This window comes from Temnothorax nylanderi, unplaced genomic scaffold (genome assembly GCF_030848795.1).
Source record: "Temnothorax nylanderi isolate EJ_2023f unplaced genomic scaffold, tnyl_v1.0 TNYL_tig0118_pilon, whole genome shotgun sequence".
Taxonomy (NCBI): Eukaryota; Metazoa; Arthropoda; class Insecta; order Hymenoptera; family Formicidae; genus Temnothorax; species Temnothorax nylanderi.
Window position 1 is genome coordinate 354512 of NW_027249180.1, and position 27235 is coordinate 381746.

Below are 27235 nucleotides of genomic sequence, written 5' to 3' on the forward strand. Positions count from 1 at the left end.
CCAGCTAGTATACCGGCGAAGCTTCCACTAGGATGAAGTACTGATATTGGGCTCAAAGCATCTGTGATGATTAAGCATAGCATGAAGTTGCGGTACTGCGTCGGTCACTTATTCATTAATCTGTGGACTTTTATATGATGTTTGAAATAAGAAAGGCTCCAAAAAGTTCAACGTTGATTTTCTGCAGATTATGGAAATATGAATTGACTTCGCCTCGCTAATTGATTTCATAAATTCGCAAGTGCACGCGTACTGCCTGCCGACGACAGATCTCGTTCCGCGATTTAATGGAATCTCAAAGTTTAAGGGATATTCTCCGGCGCGATCCTCTTTCTCGTGCGAGCGTCAACCATATCTGAGGCAGACAAGCGAATAGTCAGCAGATATACGAGCCCGAGTGTCTTCTTGTTCGGGAAAGAAAGAGGAACGGATAGAAGAAGTAGGAGGCGGGCCGGTAGGTGGAGAAATCACGCATTTATTTTCGGGACAGGGAATCTCGCCGTGGCTCTCTGAATGGAACTCGTGAAAGAGAGAGGATTGCTACGACCCGCTGGAAAATATACGTCTTCTCGCGCGAGGAGGTATAGGCTGGATCCTGCTAAATCTACTGGAATTAAACGCCGTTGGGCACTTAAGGAAAGGGAAACTCGAGGGCCGATTTATTCCGCAGCTTTTCAGACCCGTCTGCGCGGCGATTATTTACTCGCGCGTATCTTCTATCCGATCGCGACTGACATCTTATGTTATGCTTCTTACTGCGTAAAGTTAGCGCGATTTTATGTAAAGAATGACGTTTCTGATAAAAAAACATTTTTGTGGTAGGAATTATTATTGTCGATTTTCTTTTAGAGGATTTCTCAAAAGATTCTTTTAGTCCCAAATGTTAATAAAATATATATGAAATAATATACGTATAAATATAAAATTATGTAAAATTCTTATGAATATTGATTGGAAATTGGTATTAAAGGGTGAAATAAAAATTGATATAATAACATTGCGAGTTAAAAAGTTCTGATCTAGAATCATTGTAAATGGACAATTGAATTAACATTGGAAATTTGTTAGCATTTTGAAAATGCCATTGCATCAATTACTAGATTATCTGATTTCAGTTAACCTGATTTTCCAGCTCGTATTTCTATGTCGAAATTTCGATGAAACTGAATTGTTTCAAATATTGGTACGTTTTAGGTTACGTTTACGTATTTGAGATCTGCATAAATTACAATAATTAAAGCTCCGATTAAAATAATTATGATGATTTCTTTGTTAATTGTAACACACCGTATATTTACATCTATACGAAAAAAAACGGTTTTGCTGAAGTGTCTAAAAATTTAGCTAGATACAAGTCTTAAAATAATTTTGTTGGATTATTAAAATAATTATGTAGGACGCTCAAGCTGGTACTTTAGCTTTAGCAGAACTGTACTTTCCGTTTATTATGACTTTTATAACTATTGCAAAATTATTATACTATAAAGTAAGAAAGTCTTATTACTGTTCTGAGATCTGTCATGCGGTAGTTATTTTTGCACATTAGTAATTAATTTATCATGGTATACGATTCACCACAGAGTCATCGGCAAACAAGCGCACCAAAGAGATCCGAAAACGGAGGTACATAATTGGAAAATCGAGTTGGAGTCGCGTCTCGTCGCATTAGCATAAGACGCCATTATGAAAACCGATTAATTATGCTACACCGTCATCTCGCTGACGCGACGCGAGGACAAACGAGATATGCATTTGGTGCAGAGTTCTGAGCTTGACGGCTGTTATGCAGGTGCCTGTCTTTGTCTCACAGCTTTTGCTCCGATTCCGTGTATTCGCGAGGAAGGAAACTTCCGTGCGTGGACGTCTTTGTATGAGTGTATTTGTGTGTGTGTGTGTGTGTGTGTGTGTATGTGTATGCGTCGGTTTGTTGCCCGAAGGAACCTCATTGTCAGGCAGATTCAGTTTGCGGATTTGCTCTGTCCGTACGAAATGCAGCCGTTTGTATGCACCGCGCGTAGTAGATTTCTCCGATTTGATGAGCCGAACGTCGGCAACTTCATCCTAGCATTGATTTTAACTTTGTTACGGACATAGGGAGTCGTTACGGTTAATGAAAGGTATTTCTCGACGATTTCCAACACATGTGTTCATACACCATTGAATACCACAACAGACACCGCGAGGTTACGATAACTGACATTCATTATTTGAGCGCTGCGCGCTAGTTAGAAAAAGATCAAATTCCTCATAAAAGAGATCGTGACTCTTTTAATGTAATGTAAATTATATTTTCGAGTTAATTAACTTATTAAAATTTAATCAAAATGATTTAACGCGTTGTTTCACGTATCAATATCTCACACATTAAAACAGTTTCTGAACGCTTTTTATTATTGTCTGCTTTTTCATTTTATCATGTAAATTATTATTTAAAAAATAAAATATAAAAGACAATATAATTAAATAAATATATTTTTAATAATTTTTAAACAATTTACGCAATAATTTCTGTTTTATAACGCCGTTGCCAAGTAGCAGTGATTAAAAGGAAATTTAATCAGACCGATTTGGAATTGTACATCGTGTATATATTTGAATTGTTTATGCAACTTTTTTTTGACAAAAGTAAAACGAGAAGTGCCGTTTTCTGCATAACGTTTCTGATGGCTCCCGATTGATAATTACAGAAATGCAATAATCTCGCTGCCTATATCGTCCCTCTAGAAATGAAACGATGATGAAACAGTTTCGATATATCGAGAATCGCATGCAATAAGCGGACTTTGAAGCGACCAAATTGTTCTATCTAGAAAACGTTTTTGGGTGGTTAAAGCTTACAATAGGAATATCATACATCGATATTGCCTTTTTTTTAAATCTATACTGCAGGTGCGTTCATCCTGCATTTATTGTTCAAAAATTGCAGTTGTATAGACTTTTTATATCCAGGTATACTCCTAACATTTTAAAAGTCTTCCATCTTTTATAGATCATAAGTCAAAATTATTTTTGACGTATAGAAATTGATTTAAATTACCGATAGAAAATGCAGTACATGTAACATACGCGTACAATGTATTGTTTTGTTTGTTTTTTAATGAAAATGAAAGATACAAATATAGATAAAAATATTATATATAAAAATGATTAAAATAGAATTTATGTCGAAAACAGTCTAATCAATGTTATCTGTATTCTATATATATATATATAAGAAATATTTAAGCGCGCATGGATATGAATAGTTTAAAAATTTTTCAATTTTTGGTAACAGAGCTTGAGAATTTTAGCGCAAAATTTGCGAAGTTATCGGATGACATCGTGTCTTATCTACTCAGCCTCTATTCCTATAAGAAATGTGTATACTGACAAAAATTTTGCTGCTATGTCGAGATGCGAGGCAACGCCGGGAGGGACGTTGAAACGCTCCTCTTGCGGTGCCGAGTTCCGAGCGTCTGGGTTATGATGTTTCCGGCCTTTGAAATGTAGATGAGGACGCCAAAAGCAGGAAGTTCTGTTATTTATTTACATCAAGTAGTCCTTTATTGGAAACTTGAATCGAAACTTAAATCATGTTGAACAAGCGATACATACTATTGATGGAGATATATTCGGTGAAAAGACGTTGCATTACAAAATCATTACTGATTGTTACATTACATGTAAAAGATTGCACAATATAATTATTTAATATATCTAATCGTTTGATATTTCAATTAAGAGAAAGCAATTTTTTTCGGTTTAATAATAACTTTATAGTAACAGACATTTTTTAAATTACTAACATGTGTGTAAAAAAAGCTTAGAATACATTTCAATCAGAAGTATATATAAATAAAAGAGAAATATAAAATAAAATAGTTTTGTGAGAGAGTGTGCGATCTGATCTATAAATGTGGAAGAGAATTATATATTTATAGAAAAAAGTCACAGAGAACATATGCGTTTATTCGATTCAGCGGTGTAGCGAATGAAATTTTTGTCTATACTTGAATGTAATTTTTGGTGGTGCGTTTGGTAACCGCTGCGAGCAGTCGGCTACGAGGGTTAAAGAGCCACCGACCATAAAATAAATATTTGCGGTGAAACGCGAGGCGCCGGAGGCACAAACTCTATCCGTAAAAATACGCGACCAGCGCGGATCCCGGTCTCTTTTGCGCGGTCACGTATATATAACCTACCTACCGATATTTTCGCACTGTGCTCGTCCCGAAAATACCAACCGTCACCATCGTCGCCCAGCATCAAAAAATTTTCCCCTTTTATCGTTTTCTTCATGATCTTTATCACGTCTTTTTTTTCGCTCTTATGTTTCTTTGAGATAAGCATAAAACGTAAAGTTTTTTTTTAGAAAAGGAAGGAATATGTAATTTTTCTTTCTCCTTAGAGCAAATATAATTAGATATTTAGCAAATATTTAGATATCTATTTTTAAAGATAAACAATACTCGAGTAAGAAACAATAACGGGTGAGATTTGTTAAGTTTTGAGATCGTTAAATTTTGATCAATTTTTTTCCTAACAAAAATACAGTCGAAAATTTTAAAGTTTTCAAAATTAGTTATAATGGATTTTTAGAAAAATTTAAAAAAAGTTTATATAACTTAAAAAGAATATAAAAAGAATTATGATGCTTATTTCTCATTGTTTCATAGTTTTATTTATAAGAAAATTAATTTGAAATTTGAAATTTTCTAGTTAAATATGTATAAATGGAAGGAAGTAATTAGTTATGCCACTCTGAGAGAAGATTTCTCGGTAAGGAAACAAAAGTAAAGCGCACTGTATCCGGTTGTTATGACTGATATCAAAATGCTTTCTAATTGTTCCGCGCTTCGCGTAAGTAATTACGCCTCAGTAATTACTTTACTCTTAATTTCACGGATCAAGTCTTCGGTCAATGAAGCCCGCAAGCTGTCTCGCAACGTGAAAACGTTCGAGGAGGAATCAGTTTCATAAATTAGACATTAAAATAAAGGGACAGACTCGCAGACAGTAATTTCTTGAGGGCGAAGTATCTTGTGGGAAGTTTAATTAAATTCGCAGCCATGCTATGCCGCGATCATTTTGTTTAAAAGAACAACATTACTCCCGTCGATTGTTCGTGGTCGGTTACGATTACGGTAACATGATTTCCGCAGCATAAAATTAATATCTTATCGAAGAGTTTCTCGAAGAGTTAAATAGATAGATTTAAAGTAAAGTGATCGAACTATTTATATTTTTATTTATCTCTATTTTTCAGAAGAAAATCTAGAAAATATTAAATTATTTTATTACTGAAAATAATAAGATAGAATAATATTTTATTTTAATTTAAATATAAGTTTTTTGTACATATAGTACAGTAATTTAAAAAATATTTCTCTTAGTATGAATATCTATATTTTTATAATCTGTTTTTAATATAAATATATTATTAAATCGAGAAAATTTCTTTTTCTTCGTGAAGACATCAAACAATTAGATGCACTGTCTTTATAAGAGTTGCTCAAATAAAATTATTAACTAACTTTAAATTTAGCATAACTAAGAAAATAAAAATTATATTATATTTAAAAATGTATGGAAAATATTAGAGATATAATAAAATAATTGTTGTCTGACGTTTTCGAGAGTTAAATTTTTGACAAAATCGAGAACAAAATAAAACATAATTTAAAAAATAAGTGAGAAGAGGGATCCGGTATTCATACGGTGCTATTTTATTCCGTTGGAAAATTCAGATGTCTAAACGAAGTTCTATCGGATAAGGAAAAAGTGGCGGGTAGCGGCGATGTCAATTTCCCGTGGAAAATGGATGTCGGTCCGTTCGTACGGCACGCAGCCGCAAGTTTATGTCCCATGCCATAAATCTTCCGCGACCGAGGGGAGGCGAAAGGCGCGTCGGTCATTACTTAAGGTTAGTGTGGTTTTAATGGCAAACCATCAGAACGGACACGTTTCGTACGTACACACGTCGCGTGTGGCATACTGATGGCATACTGAATCGTCAGGTATTCGTAAATTACACGTTTATCAATCTTTAATCGCTAAGCAGTAAATGTACTCGATTATACAATCTCACCCTCGCCATGCAGCTACGCTGCTCCACACATCAACTTCATACGTATCGTCGATTTTATTCATGCCATTATCTATTGTACGCTCACACCAGAGATGACGCAAATATCGGGCGTACATATTTTCGAATAATCGAAGCTATCCGCCTTTATTTATCGTAAACCTAAACCGCCTCTTTCAACGAACGGAATTGTGCTAACTTGTCAAACCAGTAAGAGAGTGGGGAAGGGGGGGATCTCGAAATATTATAATACACGCAGTGGCGATTAGTGCAAAACATTAGAAAAAACGTCAACGTACTATAGGCTCTGGTTCTTGGTTCTATTCTGGGGACGGGATCGACGTGCTTTTGGAAAACCGTCGATCCCATCGGTTACCGCCGTTCGTACGTACACACGTGGTTGTGGCATACTGAATCTATCTATGTATATAATTAGTGTTTACTGATTTTTGTTAAAGTCATTTACATATACTTTTCGCAAATGGAAATGCAGAACCAAAATATTTAACTAATTACTTAATTACTTTCTGTCAAAAAAGTTTTATTTTATAGAAAACATTTTTATTTGAGAAAATAACACACATTGACAGATTAATCTATCTTAGCTGTGTGCTCTGTCTTTACGATAAAATAAAGTATGTTAAGCTTATTTTAAAACGCATTATGGATAATAATATATTTTACGTCTTTTTTTCATGTTTTTGTTAAAATATGATGGAAATTATAATATACAGAGAGAATAAAATATTAGCCTAATGGCTAATTGCTATTATCCACTCTCGTTCCCTGCAAATATTGCCATCTCCTTTCGAATGTCGATCCATTCAATTTGCATTTTCCATCAGCGATGCGTCGTTTTCGGGAAACGTTTTTTTGTCACTGTCAATCATTTTCTAAATTCACTACGCGGCTGAAATTATTCTATTTTAATAATATTGATGGCTGAAATAATTACGAAATGGACAGATCATGTAATTGATAACGAATTAATTATTAACGATGTGACTGGAATGATCGGATAATACGACGTGAAAATTTACAAGTCATTTGGCGACTTCGCGTTACTGCGCGTAATTTTGAGCTCCTCTCGAGACCACATTAATTCAAGAGTAACGGCCTTCTAAAGGGTTTGAGTGCTTTATAACTGGATAAAATATGTGGTTCTCCAGCGAGTGACCATATCTCGGTCGTATAATGACAGTCGAAAATGGTAGTGACCGTTTTGCCGCGCGCTCTCCAAGCAATTCGATAAGCTTCAGGAAGCGATAAGTGCTTCGTAATGCCATTAAATTTTGTGGCTGCCTGTTGGTTGGTCGACATTTCACGACGGTATCGAAAGGGTAGCTATACATATTGAGTGGTATAGGTTTAAATGTTAAAATAATCAATAGCGATGTGAGCTTAATGTGTTTAATTTAGATTTTATTTTCTGGAAGAAGATAGATGAATGAATAGAGAGAAAGAGAAAGGAGAATATGTGATATTTTCTAATTTACTGAAATTTTACAATCCTTTCTAAGTTAATGTGGTACGAGACAGTTATATCTCCGCCTGCAGAATATATAATTTATCACTGATAAACAGCCATATCAACCGCCACCTGTAATTATTGAGTGTCGCAAAACAAAGTTAAGCATTATAATTGATTTACGGAAAGCGTCGCGAAACTTTTCTCTCGAATATTTAACGATAGAACCAAAATGGCGTGAGCGTAAATTGATGACTATAAGCTGTTGTAGAGAAGTCCGAACTTTCCGAATTTTCCATCTCTCGTCGGTTTCAACCTTATTTTCCAATATGCGTTCGTCAGAAAGTTACCTGTCAAGAAAATTAATTATCGTCGGCTAAGTAATTTCGGAGTAAATTTATTTACAACATCTTTTCTCTCTTTCGAATGCTTGTCTTCTGTTAAGAACGCGTCATGGCCAATTAACTAAAACTTGCCGTAGATACTTCGCCCGTTCGTAATGTCAGATATCCCTTTGATGTCTTGTCTTTGCCTGAAGCTGTGGCACAAAGGACATATCAAGTTTCGAATATTTGCCCCTTTGTCCAGCTCGGGTAGTTTCCTTCTTATATCAAATTCCCTTTGGCTGGTTTCATATTTCAGTAAAAAGAAAAATTTTCCGTAAGAAATAATTTTTCCTTTGTACGCAACTTTCAACAGTTTATAACATTCGTTGTTAAAAGTAACATAAAAAGAAAATGGTATATATCAAATGCATTCTTCTGATTGGTCCAATGCACCAAATATTTTTCCTTCTAAATTAAATTTCTAGCGAATCTTTATTGTTACGATAAAAGAGAATACTACATTTTTATCGAGGAATGTTTTTATTTTGAGCAAGCATTTTAAAGTCCGTGTTTAGTTGTGTTTCTGTTGAGGAATATAGAAATCAATCTTGAGACGTCATGCAATTTAATGAATAAATCTTAAAAGTTAATTCGATATTTGTTGTATTAATCTTGAAAGTTTTCTAATTTTGTTACAGTTGAGTATATTTAATATAATAATTGTGTGCATTACTTATATTTTGAATTTTAACTTGAAAAGAGAAAAAAGACAATACATGCAAAAATCAGACTTGAATTTTAAGAAAATATTTTTAAAATGTTATAACGCTAAAAATTATATTAAAAATACTGCTTTTTATTACATTTTTTACTTGAATAATAATATTGAACGATAATTTCCTTGTATTGCATATTGATTAAAAATGCAATCATGCGCACCTATTTGAATTTAACTTTATTCAAACTCAATATGAATATATATGAACAATATTAAATTTAATTTTATATGCAAAAATAAAGATTATTTTTGCTTTAAGTGAGAAAGTATTTTAAAAATTAATTAATTAATTAATTTCTTCTTTTATCTCTTATGTCTTTAAAATAGTAAAATTGTGAGCTGTGTAAGGAAAGAATGAAGATAAATCGTGACACTTTTGCTGCAATTAAATTTGATTTTTTTGATTTAATATAATCATATAATTTCGCTCTTCTCTCTCTAAAAGTTTGGCATAATAATAATAAACTTATGATTTTGAAATCTTTTTGTTGAAACAAATGTAAATTTAAATTGTTTAATAAGTATTAAATTTAATATTCTTTCTACATTCAGTAGTTTATTAACCATTCAAATTTTTATTAAAAAAGGAGTTTAGATAATATGCGTGCACATTTAAATTACGTCGGATTAGAATTTAATTAATAATGTTTTACTTTAAAACGCTCTTTTGATTAACCGAAGTTAATCGTTATAGATTACGCTGGTAATTCCGCAGAATGAGCCGATATGTGATAATATCTCGTTTATTGGAATTAATTAATTTAAAATACAAACAACAGAATATTTGATATGTACCTATTTATTTGACAATTTAATATTTCGGAGTTAATAATAGCCACAAAGTTTTGGCTTTGATGTTTGTTTGATTTGAATGAACAAACAGCGGCGCGGAATACAGCGTGTTGTTGCGTACGCAAGGTCGCCGCTCTACCATTCACACGGCGAGACTCGAACAAGCCGCACCTAGTGAAATTCTCCGCGTATCGTTGCATTATCTTTTAAAATATGATCGCGACAATTAAGTTGCAAGAGATATCAAATAATTTTTTGCGAATATTAAGTAATTTTCAACTCGTGCAATTCATTAACTTTCGCGATTATCAGCTCGTGATATGTATAATTTTCCTCCTCAATTTTATATTACTTTATCGCTTTAATTTACGAAACATAGCGGAAGATGTCAAGCGAATCGTATTACGATAACACCTCTTGGCGTTATTCTTCCACCGTTTTATAATTAAAAAATCCAATAACGTCGGGAGTGTTAAATATTGCACGATCGTCATATTCTCGTGAAAGCACTCTAATGATTATTGATTATATTTATAATGCATTAGTTCTTGTTTTTTAGTTTTTCACAGCCTATTTATCTATATTTATTAATATTTGACTGTACTTGAAACAAAATAAAAAGATAGTAAGATTTAATAAGTAGGCCACTTAGCGTGAATGTTTTACAAAAACTCGCAATACTCTAATGGAAAATTTATTCTAAATATCTCAACTAATATATTTTTGATGTGACATTCCAGTAATAAAATGCGCCTTAGTGTTGTGCGATATCGCGATGCTTTAGGAAGTATTAGAATTTTGGGAACTTCTCAGGTAGGCAAACTTCTTCTTCGCGATGGAATTTCATCAAGCAACCGTTTAATTAACACCCTTTTTTGAGGGGATGCACTCTCCGTGGCGCTAACGTCGATGACATCGCGATGCGGTATCTCGGGCCTCTTTATTGCGAGCACGGGAAACGAAATTCCAGGAGAAATCGGATAGTAATTAGTCCTCCCGCTTTCCCTTCAATCCCCTGTCGGATCGTCAATTAAGGCCAATGGCGCGGCTCCTCTCGATTATGAGGGTAGTGCGTTCGAGAGGTGCTATAATACCCGACTTCCTGTCGGCAGAAAGCTAAGGGAGCCTTCTAATCGAAGGGGATATTAACGCACCAGCCGCAGATTATATATTAGGCACACCAAAATATATTAGGCTAACGGGAAAATAGTGAAAACTTTTAAAGAGCGAGCTACCCTAAATAACTTGAAAACTTGGAAGATGTCTAAATGAACTATGTTAGGATATTATAATGTTTTTTTGAGAATTTTCTCATAAGTTTAATTGATATTAAATACATTGTAAGTGAATAATTGTTTTTAAAATTGTTATTACTTTATTTAATAAATTTTTATCATTATCAGAAAAAAACTTCCAAATATTTGCGATAATACCGAACGAGAATAAACAAGTGCGTTGCCGATTTTTTACTTTTTTCGTTATTTTATTTTTTTTACTGTTACATATTTTTTAACAGCTTGTTAATATCTCATTAAGAATAAATTGATTTGAAATAGCTCACACTATGATTAATTGATCAACCGTTTACCGAGGATAGTTTGAATCTAGAATTGACATAAGCTTTTTATATATGTATGTGGAGTGTAAATCTCGTCTCAAATATATCGACTTATTTATATTGATTCCTATCGAAGCTATTCTTGGACGTTTTATATGAAAAAAACCGAATCGCGAAAAAAGTTCGCTCGCTATCTTTAATTCTGGAACATCGTTTCCGTTCAGACGAAGGTAATGACGTTAAATACTTTCATCGACAGGCTTCTACTCTTACTCGTTTTTAATCAATAGTCGTTTGATCTTCCGATAGCATTAAATTATCGTATATCGGATTTTTCTAGGCAGTGTCATGCTATTATTGCCTTCTCAACTTTTCCGCGGCCGGGCTTTAAAATGAGGAAGTAAATTGTTCTACTTTATTCATTTTAAAATATTCGAGATATAAACTCCATTAATTTTTTCATTACAAATAAAAATTGTTATTGAAAGAGATTTTGTTTTAAAAGAATAATCTTTTAAAAAAATTGTTAAAAAGAGAAGTTAAAGCTTATCTAGTTAAAGCCTCATCAAAATTATTTTGAGAATCGTTTTCGGGTAACTCGTTAAAAACGATGAATATTTCATTTGCAAAGCAAAACGTTCGACAGACAAATCTGTCTTATAGTTTGGAGAAAGACGACGGAAAGTTATCGCAAAAAACCGAAGATCACCGAAATGTAGAGGCGGTTATGCCCCCATTTTGCGAAATTCCAAAATTCCTTCGAAAATGTTTGCCGGGCCGACCGTTTGGAATTCAAGGCGCGCTCGCGTCTGCTGCCTGGAAAAACAAGAATCGCGAGCAGAGTAACGCGTAACGAGGAAATAACGGTGGCACGAGCGCGTTGCACCGTTGCATCAGCGGCGAGCTGGTTTATACGTACATACGTAGGCGAGATAGTGGCGGCGAGATGCGGGTTGCGCCGTGAATTACCCGTGTTGTCCTACTGCTACATATGCATACGAGTGCAACCGTGGTCATTCCGCGAAAGGACGTAACCTTGTTTCATGCAGTCGTATCAATTTCTTCGTGCGCGACATTGAGATTCGCCAATTAAGAAAGTTTGAGAAGTAACAGCTAGAAGAATCTCGCAAGTCTTTCTTTGATTTCCATAAAATTAACGAGATCAGGTTATCCATTTTATCAAATATTTGAAATAATAAAGTATGGCTGTATGTTATATCAATATTTTATTGAGAATCAATTAATATTTTTAATGTTGTACAATAATTTCTTAGTTACCATCCAAAGAGAGAAATATGAGAAAATTCATATTTCAATATTCAAATATCTGTAATTGAATTATTTCATAATTATTTTGTAATCATATATTTAGAGACGATAATATATTTCTAAAAAATAACGCAAGATCTGATGTATTTCTTTTCGATTCCGTGTAGAAAAAATTTATTTTTATTTTGGCAAAAATGAACGAAACAGCGATAATTGCATAAAGCTTGTAAGGCAGTAAACTGTATGAGAACTATCCATCTCACGAATGTCAGACAGTTAAGACGTTTTCTTATAAACTCGCGTTTTTACGATGGAATTTTTATTCGCGCGTAGTTTTTTTTATACCTTGGTGAGCGTTGTCGCAACGATGTTTCCGTTGCGACTAAACATTATTTTTCGTCGTGCTTTCATAATCAAAAATATATTTTAAAAATAATACATTTTTTTTTGTAAAAATGGAAATTTTAGTTAACTAATATTAATCTTTCTATAAACGAATTCTATGTTTTTATGACGAACATTTTATTTGCGCAACTTTTTCGTGGATTGCGATAAACGTCAGTGAATATTATATTTCATGCCGTTTGTACATTCATATAATACAATTAGAAATATCCCCGAAATTAATATTTTTTATAGAATTAATGTTGGAAAACTCGCATTTTTCTCACAGTTTTAAGCGCTTTTGCATTGTTTTATACCGAATGTAATTTAATGTCACAGAATCTCTGTTTTTAATTAACACTGTTCTGGCAAATTGTTTTTATATGTTATTGAAAATGCAATTAAAATATTAAAAATACTTTTACATTTTTTTTATTAATATGTTATAGGAATTGTGTTAGTGGAAAAATTATCTACTTCTGCGTTTTAATATTAAATCGTTATTTTTTTCTTATTAAGGATTTCTATACAGGAAATCGTGTTTCCCCTATAATCTTACCGTTATCTACTTTGCTCCTTGGACGCGTCTGACCAAAAGCTTCCTTATCCACTTGCACGATCATTATCTTTCAACAATTTGCTCATGAATTAATCGAGAGATGCAGCGCGTCAAGTCGGCTGAAAACAGTATAGGAATTGCTACCTTCTTATATAATTTCTAAGCATGCTCGAGACATTAGAACCGCTTTTCTAACCTCTTTAGTCCCTTTTTACGTAAGTGGATATGAAAGGAGTGGTTGAGTAGGTCACTTCATACACGCGCGTACACATAGTTTCGCAGCTAAACGCGCAAGGCCGAAGTCACCAAGCAAGGGTGGTCGCCGCAACAACTAACTCCCCCGCCGCCCCTCGCACCTAACAGTCTTTCGCTTCGTCCCCAGCCTCGCCCCCCCCCCCCGTACGCGGAATACGAATTTCCTGATCTGCATAATGCCCGGCACGGTCCGCTTTTACCGTGTCAATAACAAACTTTGCACTCGTGCAACTGCCGGCATATAAGCTCGCCTCCGCTCGCGCCACCCTTCCGGGGGTGAGCCGGCGAATCCCGCGACAGGAAACACTGGCCACTTAATCCTGGAGTAACGACCCGCGAGGGATATTAAGGCGCAGGAAGTGGGTCGCTAGTGAATGAAGACGCGAGCCGCCGGACTTCTCGTCGTTAAGGCGCATTTTGCACCTATACCGATCTATCCGGATGAATCGCCCGACACGAGGGAAAAGTAAATTACAATGTATATTCCCCATGAGGAACTCACTAATCAATTCCTGTCGTTACTTCTTAATAACTTTTTCCTGAAAGATAGGACACAAAAAGTAATAATCTCTTTCTGACAATGAGTATGGGGAATTGGGAAATAAGAAAATACTATTAGCAAATATATTACATATAATTTATACATATACCTATATATTATGTATTATATATTATAATACATAATATCTTAAATTTTACGAAATGTCGAATTTTTGTAGGGAATGCTGAGAAAAAAGAACCATATTTATGTCGCATTATTATAAAATAATGAAAATAAAGCAATCATCGTAATGTAAAATAAAGTGCTTATTTCAGAGTGCCCGAAATAAGGTAGCGCACCCTCTATTTCGTGGAATACATTTTTATCATACCTATAGCGGTGCCAGATCGTTGCATAAGTAATATTTTCTTGGGGACTTGTAAGGAGAGATATATCAGCTTATGTCAAATAGCCGCGGCATTAAAGGGAATAGGGTGGAAGCGTAAAGAGGATTACACGTATTGTGCATGGTGTCAGAGATAAATGACAACGAATGCTCGGCGCGTGTCGGGAATTATACCGGCGAGTCTGCGTCTGGCATCCATATAGATGGGCTACGTGGAAATTTGAAAAAAAAAAAAAAAAAAAAACGGATATATAAAATAAAATATAACATCGGCGCGTTGCAACTAGCTCACGCTGTATGTTTCGAAATATATGCGCGATAACGTTTCGGACGCTAATAACGAAAAAGAAAAATACGACAATATTACGCTCGCAGGTGATCCTGACGTTTATACCATTATTTGTCGCATCATTATTATTCGTTAAATGAAACGTATTGATATAAGCGCAAGGATTGTAAAGACGATAAATCTTGTATTTTAAAAGCGATAGGTGCCAAACGGTAAATCCAACATGCCGAATAAATGATAAAATGAGTAATATCAAAAGAGTTAACGGTGCGTAAATGTATTTGATAGCCTCTGACATGTAGAAATATGAAAGATATTTTGAATGAAAATAGTCTCACATGGAAAAACGGTCACGTCATTATAAACATATATATAATAAACTTGTATGGAACAATTTACTTACGCGAATAGATATCATATGTAAATATTATATCTTGTTAGTAATATTTTGAGTTTAAAAGTGATATTAAAAGTATCTGAAATTCTTTAAAATTATGTAGAGATCAATCGTTGTTTGGCTGGTGTATCAATTAAATGTATACATATATATATATGTAATATATAATATATTAAAAATATATTACACAAAAAGAATGAGATATACTTTTGAGGCTTTGTGATAGATATTTTCTTCAAAATTGTTTAGAGGTTTGCGGATTACTACCTTATCTTGATACCACATTAATGCCAATTAGTGCATTAATGATGTATCAAGACACGGTGGTAATCCGCAAACTTCTAAACAATTTTGAAGAAAATATCTGTCAAAGCCTTGAAAGTATATCTAATTCTTTCTGTGTAATATATTTTTAATGTATATACATAGTTTATACACCAGCTAAACAATATGATAATATTTTTTTAAAGATGTGACTCCGATAAAGACTCCGAAAGAGTTCTACACTGCACTTTTTATAACAATTTTACGCGAAAGGATTCTTAAAAACTATGCAGAACTATGACGGAGGGATAGAATTGTTCCTTTGCGCACCCCTCTACCGCAAATTCAGGTGTTTCGGATGCAGTACACAAATTTGCAGCGACCGAATGCAAATTATAACGGAGTTTCTCACCTAATTATTATCTATCGTTGACGAGGTGGGCGAGGGAATAGCGGCTTTAATTCTAAAATAACGGCCTGCTGGTGTGGCGAGAGAGAAATGGGGGTGAGAGGGGGGGGGGGCTCAGGAAAGTGCGAGGTTCATGGATTTCGAATCTCGTCGGGCAGTATCTGCGCGTTCCGTGGATGATCCTTCGTTAACGGGTTGGTGCCAGGATTCGTTGGCGCGATTACGGCTGCGTAACGCCCAGAGGAAGGACATTCTTAACTCAGTTAGCGAGAGCCGATAACTCGCTTATGTAACGAGAGTCTCATCCACGAGGTTTTCATCGGAAGCTTCGGAATTGATCGTGAAAAGCCGCGTGTTCCATAGCCACTTCTCTTCTCAAGCGGTGGTCTTGTGTCTTATTTCCGGAAGATCGAGATTAAATTTCGAAATAAATATTGAAGCAGAAATATTGAAAATAAAAATAACATTCGTATAGAACCCTACTTTGTTCATGACAAAATCGAAAGATTCGAGGCAAAAGCGGATTACATTTATAATTCACGAATTCTTTTGAACACAAAATCGTATCTAAAGTGAATTTTAAAATTTATGGAGTTTATGATCTCATAATATATGTATATAAGAGTTTGTCTTATTCTATAGAAATAAAACAACAGAATATTATATATTACTTATATTATTGATTAATGATTAATATATTAATTATATGTTAATATAATTATGTTTCAAGTTGTATATATATGTATGTATATATAATTTTTTTTATTAACATTTGTTTCATTGAAGTGAAATCTCTAAAAGAAACTTTGCTGTTTTATTTCTATATTCTATAAAAGATATGGTCATTTCTCAAACTCTTAGTTAAAAGCGATTCTCACTCTTGTGAATTCGAAAGGAATCTCCAGGAATAGAGGAAACTGGAACACAGAATGAGTTAATTAAAATTTCCCGCGTAATTCCGATGATAAATTCGCCTTCCTTCGGGCGCGCGTCCGAACGATGACCTAGATATAAATTTCGATTTGAGGAACACCGTGGCTTTAATAACGGACGATTCGTGCGCCGGCAACTTTCTTAATTATATACTCTCGACTGGGTCACTCTGCCTGGGCCGATCTTTCTATCTCTTTTCTTTATTTCCCTATCTTTCTTTCTACTCCTTAACCCTTTTGAATCGGAAAGAGGGCATCAGAAGGACGTTTTTATCCCGACACAATCTTTTTAGCATAAATTCCGTGCTAACTTTGCTTTTTTTTCGTTAACCCAATGTGTGCTCTTGATATCAAGATCAATCAAGATCTGAATTTCGCAGAATTTAACTGTGTTGCGTGACGTAAATGTGGCATTCACGACAAACACTTTCCAGACTCATACATATATAGGCGTCAGAAATATCGATCCAAGGAGAGCAGCTTTGACATGCTGCAAAATATTCCGCTAAAAATTTCATATTGTTTCAATTTTACCCGGAGAAAGACTTCCAAGAGATGTAATATAATATTAAAATATTCTTCAATTACGTTCTTATTTTTTTAATATGTTTATGCACCACGTTTGTCAAAGTTTATAATACATTTTACGACGTGATAATATGTAAAATATAAAACGTTTTGAGAAAGTCTCAAAAGAAATCAGAAATACTTTGTTTGCAAGGAGAAAGAATGGAAGCCTGTTCGTCTTCGAAAGACGAAGACGAACGGCGACAGTATTCATTTATTTACTCGTGCCCGGAACCTGGAACTCCACCTGGACCGTGGCGACGTAGAAACGGAAAATGGCGAGTCTTGAAACTTTTACTCGTTGTGCCACCGCGTACTTCTGCTTCGATGTGCTGTGTATGCATGTGTGTGTACGTTTGTACGAGAAGCAAGTAGTTACGCTCAGTCACTCGCAGACAAAGTAGTATAAACCGATCCGCCGGACCATCCCGAACTTTACACTCTTAAAGTACGGTGATAGATTGTTGGAATGGAGAACAAATTTTCCTCGATAATTCATTATCTTGATTATACAGAGTGTATCCGAAACGTCTACACGAAAATTAATGAGCGTGAGTATTAGAAACTATAACGGTCGCATCGATCATGCTGAGTGTTTGCTCAACAGCGAAATCTGAAATCTTCTATCTTGGGACTTCGATCGAGGATGAGTTTTGAGATAACAGACGATATAATTTAATGCAAAACGAGATTGTACTCAAATAAAGATAATTTTAAAAGAATCGATAACATTGCCAACGAGATTTACAATCCTCGAAGAAAATTCTGTGGGTGTAATCGATACGCTCGTGACCCTTCATTAAAGTCGAAGCTTTGATCGTTGTAATGAAGCATTCGTTAATACCATAATTGTCCGGTTACTATACTTGTAACGAAGGTTCTCTCGTTTTGTTACGTTTTTACTTCCTTTCTCCATGCTGACCGTAAGTAAAATGTAAATGCTCTCGTTATGCTCTGGTAATCACAAATGGCCATTAGCCGCGCTCCGACAAAAAGGCTGCATTTTATTTTCTCATTATTGTACCGCATTTGGTTTGTAGAACAGTTCTCATAGTCAGACTCGGTGGATTTGAATTTGCCGCGAATTAAATAATGATGAAATTTCGACAACGTCAAGTCGCTGATTAAATAAAATACGTGAAATACGAGAATGTGTAAAATAAATAGGTAATTACCGGCGTATTTAAAAATAAAAATATGAAAAAGTAACTTTTGAGAAAGAAGGAAAATCTTGAGAAAAAAGAATTTTGTTTAATATAATATTTTATTTTATTATATTCTAAAAATATATAAAAATTACTAATATATTTGTGTTATATCTCGCGAACATTATTTTAAGTGTTATGCATCTTTTACAATGTTATCAGTGGCGAATATAGTCTTCTTTAATATAAAGTGATTGTCTGATTACACTATCATTTTTAAAAATATTTTAATAATATTATATTTCATATATACATATCGCGAAAATTTTTCGGAAATAGTTCGATGTGCCAGCATCACGAACGTATCATATGACGGATGAATTAATGCAACGTATCATCATGAATTATGCACTCGTTGTGCAACAGCATGTTGCGCGCATGAGTATTCTCCTTGTGTAACATAACAACATGATGTCAGTAGCGAGAGAACACGATACGTTGTTTTCCCAGAGCCAATTCAAGCATTTTCCTCTCTAAAACACATACAACACTATCCTACAAACTTTCTCTTTCTCTCTTTTATTTGTGTCGGATGCTGGAACGCTTAAAATGAAGATAGCTATCTATTAAATTGTGTACTACGCGGCAAATCGGCGGCGTTATACCTGTCTTAATTTCGTTTACGACAAACATGTTTCGTAATTATCCTATAACTCGGCCGATTAATTTTATCCGGACCTTCAAACAATTCCGCATCACCGTACGTCCTTTTTACGGCTATTGAGAAAATTAATTTAAAGCACCTTTTAACCTGTCGGCAGCTACGCTTGAGATTTTAACATCAGATTTTAGCTTCAAGAGCGATCCTTTAACAACTTTGTAGTTTTTTCTTTGCGAATATTAAAAGCAAAGTATAAAAGGAATAAATAAAAGTTAATCATTTTTCGAAATAATGCATTTTGTAAAGATAGAACGTATATGCTGCTCTAAAGTAACGATAAAATAAGTAAGATAAAAGTAGTGAGATAAAGAGAAATTGAAACGCGAACGCTTTAACATTCTAATAAAATTATTAATTTATTTTACGAGATGAATAATCCTTTCTTGCCTTCCAAGTTTATCCATTCTTGTCTTTATCTGCATGCAATTCGTAACTCCGTGCGTATTCGACGACACGTACTCGTATCTCGTAGCAAGTCGTCTAGTTGCCACGTATCTTCGCGAAACTTGGGCACAAGCTCGATAGACTCCGGGATTCATATTTGCGCAGAGCGGAGACGTTTAACGGAGTCTGGGTCCCGACGTATGTGCTCCCTTTGAAGCTTCCTGTAGGCAGTGGTCCCGCCGTGCAATGGCATCGGGAAACGAGATCGCGGAGCAAATAGCGTGTTCGTGCAAACACAGCCCGGCGTCTATCGGGCTTGCCCATGTCCGCTCTGATGCACTACCGGGCGGCTCCGTATCGAAGACTGACTCGGATACATGTCCTGGGTACTCCTTTCTCGCGCGCGTTTCATCGACCGCGCGTGGATACGCGCCTGGAGAATCTCCTGGTAGATAGCAAACAATTTGCGATTCCGTGTGCTTAGCTTTCGATCGTGCTTTTCGATACGCCGAATGGATAAATAACGACTAAAAATAAAAGTTTAAGAAGAAGAAAATGAAACTTGTTATATAGTAAGATAGGCGCGAATTAAAAGGAGAATCAATAGGGATCTTTTCACAGTTACATATGAATTTTTCGTCCTCAATCAGACATTGTTTTAAAGAATTCTGAGTTTCTTTGTAATAATATTTTTTTCATTTCTTTTTATTTTTATAAATTGGGTGTCTCCTATTAATTTCTATTAACATTAAGTGATAAGAGCGTTTTATAGTGACACTGATTATAACTTTATTATTATAAAACTAGCGGAGTGCACGATAATTCAAAAGAGTTAGAAATGTCAAGATTATAGATTCGCGAAGCCATGCAAAAACTTGCAGTTACGGAATGTAGCGAATCGTTAATTGCGCGGCGTCATTTCGCGGATGCATCTGCGTGGCTTCGTCTCGGTCGGCTGGAGTTCAAGCTGGCGTATTTCCTGAGGGATGTGCAGCCAGTCGACGGTGTAGAAATCCCGCTGCGAGATCCTGGTCTCATGCACGGAGGATCGATTGATGGCAATCGATGTACATGCATCTGACGTATGCAGCCGAGCGCGACTGCAATCCCTCTCTCTCTCTCTCTCTCTCTCTCTCTCTCTCTCTCTCTCTCTCTCTCTCTCTTTCCCTCCCTCCCTTCCTCCCTTTCCCAATCCTTTCCACTCTTTTGCCTGCCGTCCCATTTTCGTTTCTCTGCATCCTAAGGCTTCTTTTTGCCCAGTGACATCAATCAGTGCTCGATATTCGTTCGTATGTGACGTATAAACTATTTCTCTCGTCGATATATAATGTCAAATCTTCATTAATATCATGAATAAATTCTAAATACCTGAATTATAAATATCTAAGTTAATTTTATTAAGAATTCAGAGACGGAATTTATATTGATTAGCGGAAAAGTAACTCGCTATGATTTACCATGAATAAAATAGATAAGGGTCGTTTGATTGCAAGATTTATCGCTATTTGTGAGAATATAGGAGCTTCATATATAGAACGGTTGTGGAGGCGAGGGCGGAAGTTAAACAGTAGACGGCATAAGAAAGAAACGACAACGAAAAAAGGTGCAAGAGAACGTCGTTGGTAATCGATATCAAGTGGAGAAGCTCTTCACGAAGGAGCGGTCTTCTTCGAAAGCAAAAAATCCGTCTGAAAAACAGCCGACCGTTCTAAGTTGCTTTCGAAACGAGAATTCGTGCGAAAACGAGAAAAAGATATCGATTGTAATGGCGTTTTGATAAATCCCAGATTCATGCCGGATGATAAACATGGTCGCGTGTATGTTAATTATGTGGAAGAAATGTGCAATATAAAGATACATTTTTATTTTACGTCATGGCAAAGAACTCATTAATATATACACGATCGATCGTCATAAAACTGTGAAATGATATAAAAACTTTCGCGGGATTATTCATTATCCTCCAAATACATTAATAAATCTTTCTGAGATATATCCTGGCGGATGTACAAAAGCCTTGCTGTTATTATTTCACCGTATCCGATTACGTAAATGTGTGCGCGCTCTAATGGACTTTCCATTAATATTACGTAAAAAGTGTATCGAAAATTTTTTCCGATCGCGAAACATAAAAGTGATACGCCGCGAAATATTTTATCAATACGTTAGTGAGATGTCTCAGGCTATTGAATATTAATGGAATCGTTTTGCCTACGATTAGCGAAACGTTCGATTGGCGGACGACAATACAGCAACTCTTCGCGCTCCGTTTTCACTTCTTGCGCGTTCTTCGCACGTTTCGCCGCACGCTTTGCACTTTCGACGTTGAAATATCATCAATCTAGTCCGATCTTGGTAATTGTCTCGCCATCTTTCTCGATCAATCTTTCGTCCTACAACGCCGGTATTTCAATTAAGCACCTCGACGACCGCGTTCTTTCGTAATTACCCTCACACACATACAATGGTGGAGTAAAAAGAGGAGTGGAAATATTCGTTCGCGACGTAGCTTTATAATTTTTCCTGGCAATATATCCCTGATCGTAGCATATACATATATGTAGGTACAACATAGGTTTGCATAAGAAACTTTGTCACTCTTTAAACAAATGGGGATTATTATTAAATCTCTCTTAATGATTTACGGCGTTCTTCGAACGCATCATTTGTAAAATTTGCCACGCGTGGCTTGGCGTGTTGTTGCTCAGAAACCCTTCATTTATAAGATGCGTCAGCGAATTTTCTCTGAACTCTTCGCGCGGCGACAGCAAATCGATTATAATAGCATACAGGCTGTGCCAATATCGCAAGATAACTTATATTGGCGACGATAACAATGTTTTTTGGTGATGTTGAATTATTGCTGCTACGAAGTGGAGGGGGGGGGGGGCGTACGAAAAATATTATATCAAATCTGTTAAAAATACATTAAAGTATTTCCCTAAAATATTATGTCAACTTATCATATACTATTATAAAGTTAAATACGTAAATCTACGTTGTGAAAACAGTAAGAGATTTTTCGATCTGGAATGAAATTTTATGTGCAATAAAATAACGTAAATGTAAAATAATACGTAAACATTATTTTACTGCATAATGCATTTACAACGACGTACTTTTACCACAACAGGTAAAAAGTAGCCGTAAAGCTCATTAATATTACACGAGAATCGTAAGTAACGTGACGAGAGCTTTTTGAGTCAGCTCGCGCGCGAACGAAGGAGCAACTAATATTTTTTGTTTTCAGATAATAAATCGCCCCGTCACCTATTACTCCGCTTTTTTCCTGCATCTTTGTAGCGCTTGCATCATTGTTTTCCGAAATTTCTCATCCTCGCTCCTTTACGTCGAAGGTAATAATTATTGTAAAAGCATTTCTCGTGCGCCAGAGAGAACCGTAAATTTCCGCTGTTTCCTTTCTCGACGATGGTATTGTGCAATTTTCCCCGCAACCGCATCACCGACGGCTTTTCTACGGTTTCCTAATACGAATCTGTTTTACAGCCGGGTAAACGACTCGTCTTTTTCGTCGTCGTCATGAGAAAGATGAGAAAGAAAGTTCTTCGCACAACTATAATATACTCTGGACAAACACTACGCGAAGATATTTATTAAAATATACGTTTAGGCAATTTTTAATGATATTATTGCATTGAGGAATTCCGATTTGCAGGATCAGATTTATGCATTAATAGGAAATATAGGCCCTCGACCTTTGGATTTCCAATAGAAGTTTAAGATAGTCCATCTATTTTAGAGCAGACTTTGTTTACAGTGTTTTACAAATGCATGTGCTAATGATTACAAGTATGCGGGAAGTAATAGAATGGTTAAAAAATATACAGATACTGATAATATCTCTCATATCTCAGGTTAACAGAGCAAGGCAAGATGTTGCAGATGATGTTGCAGATGATGTTGCGAATGATTTCCGACGTGGACAATGATTTGACATCGGGCTGTGGTTACGCCATAAAATATTACGATATAATCTCGTCTCTCTATCTCTCTCTTCGGAGGCTATGGTTTGAAGAGCGTTCCTCATTCGCATCATTTGCACGACGTCATCGTTGCACTCTCGAGACGGAACTCGCATGCTCGCGGGAGAATTCGTCCGCCGCGCCGCGGCGACAGCCAATCCACGACAGCAGGATTGCCCCGATAAGATGGAAGTTTAGATTAAATCGTGAATATTTAAAGCTCGGCCCTCGAGGGACGCGTGCTTTCTCTCATGCGTACTTTCAGTAACGAAGGGCTTACTAAAAGGCACTCGGATACGCGACACCCGATAAGAGAGAAAGATTATGCGAGTTGCTTTTGGGGATTAACCCTTATCCGGGAAATCAGCTTTTCCGTGCGAAAGGAAAAACCACTTTCCCTCAGATTAATTATTCAACAGAAATGTTTTGCGATAAAAACCCTCTCTCTAATTGGACTTTAACATCTGTATTATTGGTGACTAATTTTAGTAATTTGCAATAAAAATTATTGAAAGTAACATGGCAGTTGCAAGTTTAACAAACTGAGTCGGTTTTGAAAATATTCTTGCATCGTTCCTGAAAATAAGATTATTTGATAGTATATAATATCCGGGAAAGTAGAAAAGAGATTCTGATTATCAACAAAACACAATAAATGACTTTGTTAATAAATTTCCATAGTGTAATTTCCATAGCGTCGTGACCATTTAACCATGAAAAATAATATTTTTTTGTTATAAAATGACTTAAATTCGGACTTATTTAGCATAATAATTTTTTACAAGATAATACTTCGTAATAACGGATTATTCATATGTATGCGTTTAAGATTACATATATCTACATTACGTAATGTTATGCTGTGATAACTAGTGTTTCAACGAACATTTTTGGTAATGTCCGGTGATAAAAATTTTTATCAGGCCAAGTATACTAAAGTCGATGAATAAAAATTATGCACATAATTTATATTTTTACTCTAAAGAAAAATAAAATACTAAAAAATTATAGGATAATGTTTAAGTGGCAACTATATGTTTCATAAAAATTTCTGAAATAACGTAATACAATACGTTGTAATTTATTATACATGTTATATTACATTACATTATATTAAATCTTTTACAGAGTTCTAATTGATCTAATTAATATTTAAGCAAATATCATGACGTAGATATACTTTAGACAATTTAGACAATCGTATTGCTGGCCACCACTTTGAAATTGAGTGAAAATACTCTCAACAAGTTTCTGTGGTGTAGTGGTTATCACATCCGCCTAACACGCGGAAGGTCCCCGGTTCGATCCCGGGCGGAAACATTTTTCTTTTGATATTGGAAATTAATCTAAAACAAATAAAATTAAGCAATGAATTATATCAGAGAAAACTGTTAGCAAAATATGGTAGAGATAGAAATAAAATTATTTAAAAAATTTTTGTTTTTTAACTCGCGTATAGTATTTTCAGACAACGTATCTTCATTAACAGTTAATGAAGTAGCAGCTGCCATTATTACCATTTTACAAATTAAGGTAGGAGCCCCGAATACATTTTTCTCAAAACTGGCTTCCTGCCAAAGTTCCCGTGAAAGTTCCTTTCGCAGACACTGTCTTAATTGCTGAACATTATGTAAAATGAGGATTTACGAAATAGCTGCATAGAGCAGACATAATTTATAATGCTCTGTGCAGCATGGTGCGCGCGGGCCGATACATAAGTTACTAATTACATCTGTGGCTGTAATTAGCATAATCGATGCCGTTCACGTAGTAGCTCACGTAGTAATATGTATGTAGAATATATGTTTCCGTGGTGTAGTGGTTATCACATCCGCCTAACACGCGGAAGGTCCCCGGTTCGATCCCGGGCGGAAACATATTTTTTGCCAAAATTTGAGGGTATAAAAATGCGATGCATATTGTATTTATCCGTTGTCAATACGAAAAAAAGAGGACGATGTAACTCGTGATCGTGTAATGATCAGCATACTGGTCTAAATATAATCAACAAAGTTGTAATGGAAGAGCATAATGATACAATTCAGAGTGGTTTAATGCAATAAAGTATTTAAAATTTGACATATGTATACAATTTTTTTTTCTTAACAGAAAAATACATTTTGATTTATTTCCATTGAATCGCTTCATATAAATTTTTACTAAACTCTAAATTCTCTTAACAGTAGTCTCTTAACAATAATCTTAATTCCTTAAAATTGTTGTAAATTTATTTATCATCTGTATATTTTTTTCAACGGAATACTTTTTATTAAATATATTGGAAATTCTTTTATAATAATTTCCAGTATATTTATAAGATTATAAATAAATAAATTTACAATAATTTGAAGGAATTAAGATTACTGTTTCCACTTTGACACTCATGGCAATCAATAATCGTCAAAGACAGTGCGATATTCCGTCTGAGTGTGCGTATTACTCTCGAGAGAGCACTCGAGGAGATGAAATTATCGAACAATAGCGTGAGGGGCAAAGCCGCGTCTCAACAGAAACAATGGCAGTCGATTAACGGTAAACTGCCGATTAGAGTGCACGAAAGTACATGCATTATGCATGACACTCGTGTAACGATCGTGTTAACCCGCGAATCGAGTATGCGGGAGTCAGTGGGTCGCGCTTTGTGAAAGTTTAATGCGAACTATCGGCGCCATTAGTAAATCTACGCAACGCGTCACGGTTCAGGCACCCCTTTCACTTCGAAAAACTGGTCCAATCGAATTTGGTTCTCTCATTTTTCGGATTACGTCCGAGAAATCCCCCCCCTCTCTCTCTTTCTCTCGATATTATAAATTTTACAATTAAGTCAGTTGCGTGAAAAAGAATTATATTTTTTTCCCTTTCTCTCTTCTTTCCTATGAAATCGCTTTCTATCAAATTTTCAAAGGAATTGTTGTGAAATTTGTAGAAATTAATTAGGCAATTAATCAATATCAGATAAGGTAATTTCAATTATTTATGTGCAACATTTTTATGTAAAATACGAATAATAATTAATAATATTTTAATAGGATTTATAAAATTTACTTGCGCCATTTGTGAAATAAAGGGTTTTGCATAGATCTCTTATGGAAGATATGTATATATGCATATTCCGCGTAGTGTATACGTAGCGCAATCACAAAGTCCTCGACTCCAAAGGATTGACCCAGAAGAACGCCAGATTCACGACGCGGAAGTGGGAGCCGCCGGCTTTCGCGGAGTTCTCAAGCTTGCAAGTTATAATACTTTGTCTCAGGATATAGGAAAATGCGGTCTAGACACCCCCCGATGTATCCTCCTCGTTGTCGTTTTTTGTTTCTTCTTCTTCTTCAATCCGAGCTTTCCCCATGGTTCTTTTTATTCTGCGCCGATCTCGGATACGTACAAGTTTTATGAGTACCGTTGCTACCCTACTGCCCTTAAATCCCGATCTCGTTTTTCGTCTTCTCTCGTTTCTCGCGACTCCAGTAAAGTTTCGCTTCCGGCCCCCCAGATGCATCCCCACAAATATTCTTATAAGCACAAAATAAAGATATAAAGAAACGTAGGCAGTTATAAAATAATTCTTATTGCTCTAGATATATGTGAAACTTAAGCTAACAAAAATTTTAATTGCTTATTTTTGGACTTGATGTCATTCCAGTGATTCCAGTCCCATCCAATTTACTGTATAAGCAGGAAAAAAAATGTATAAAAGCATGCACGATTTCCTATTCGCGTCTCAAATAATTTGATTTTTCTTGTGTCCTTGTGTGCAAAACACACACACACACACACACACACACAAATCATGTTTCTTCATGC

The 27235-nt window shown here is 35.2% G+C and overlaps 1 protein-coding gene and 2 non-coding genes across 4 annotated transcripts in view; 2 read left to right on the plus strand and 1 right to left on the minus strand.

The window, feature by feature from the left end:
• The window catches only part of LOC139776376 (uncharacterized), a 205741-nt gene that overhangs the window by 143086 nt on the left and 35420 nt on the right, over nt 1-27235 (minus strand). The window lies entirely within an intron of this gene.
• On the plus strand, nt 24679-24751 carry Trnav-aac (transfer RNA valine (anticodon AAC)). The gene has a single exon. It is a non-coding gene; the product is annotated as a tRNA-Val (tRNA).
• Trnav-aac (transfer RNA valine (anticodon AAC)) lies at nt 25236-25308 on the plus strand. Its single transcript has one exon. It is a non-coding gene; the product is annotated as a tRNA-Val (tRNA).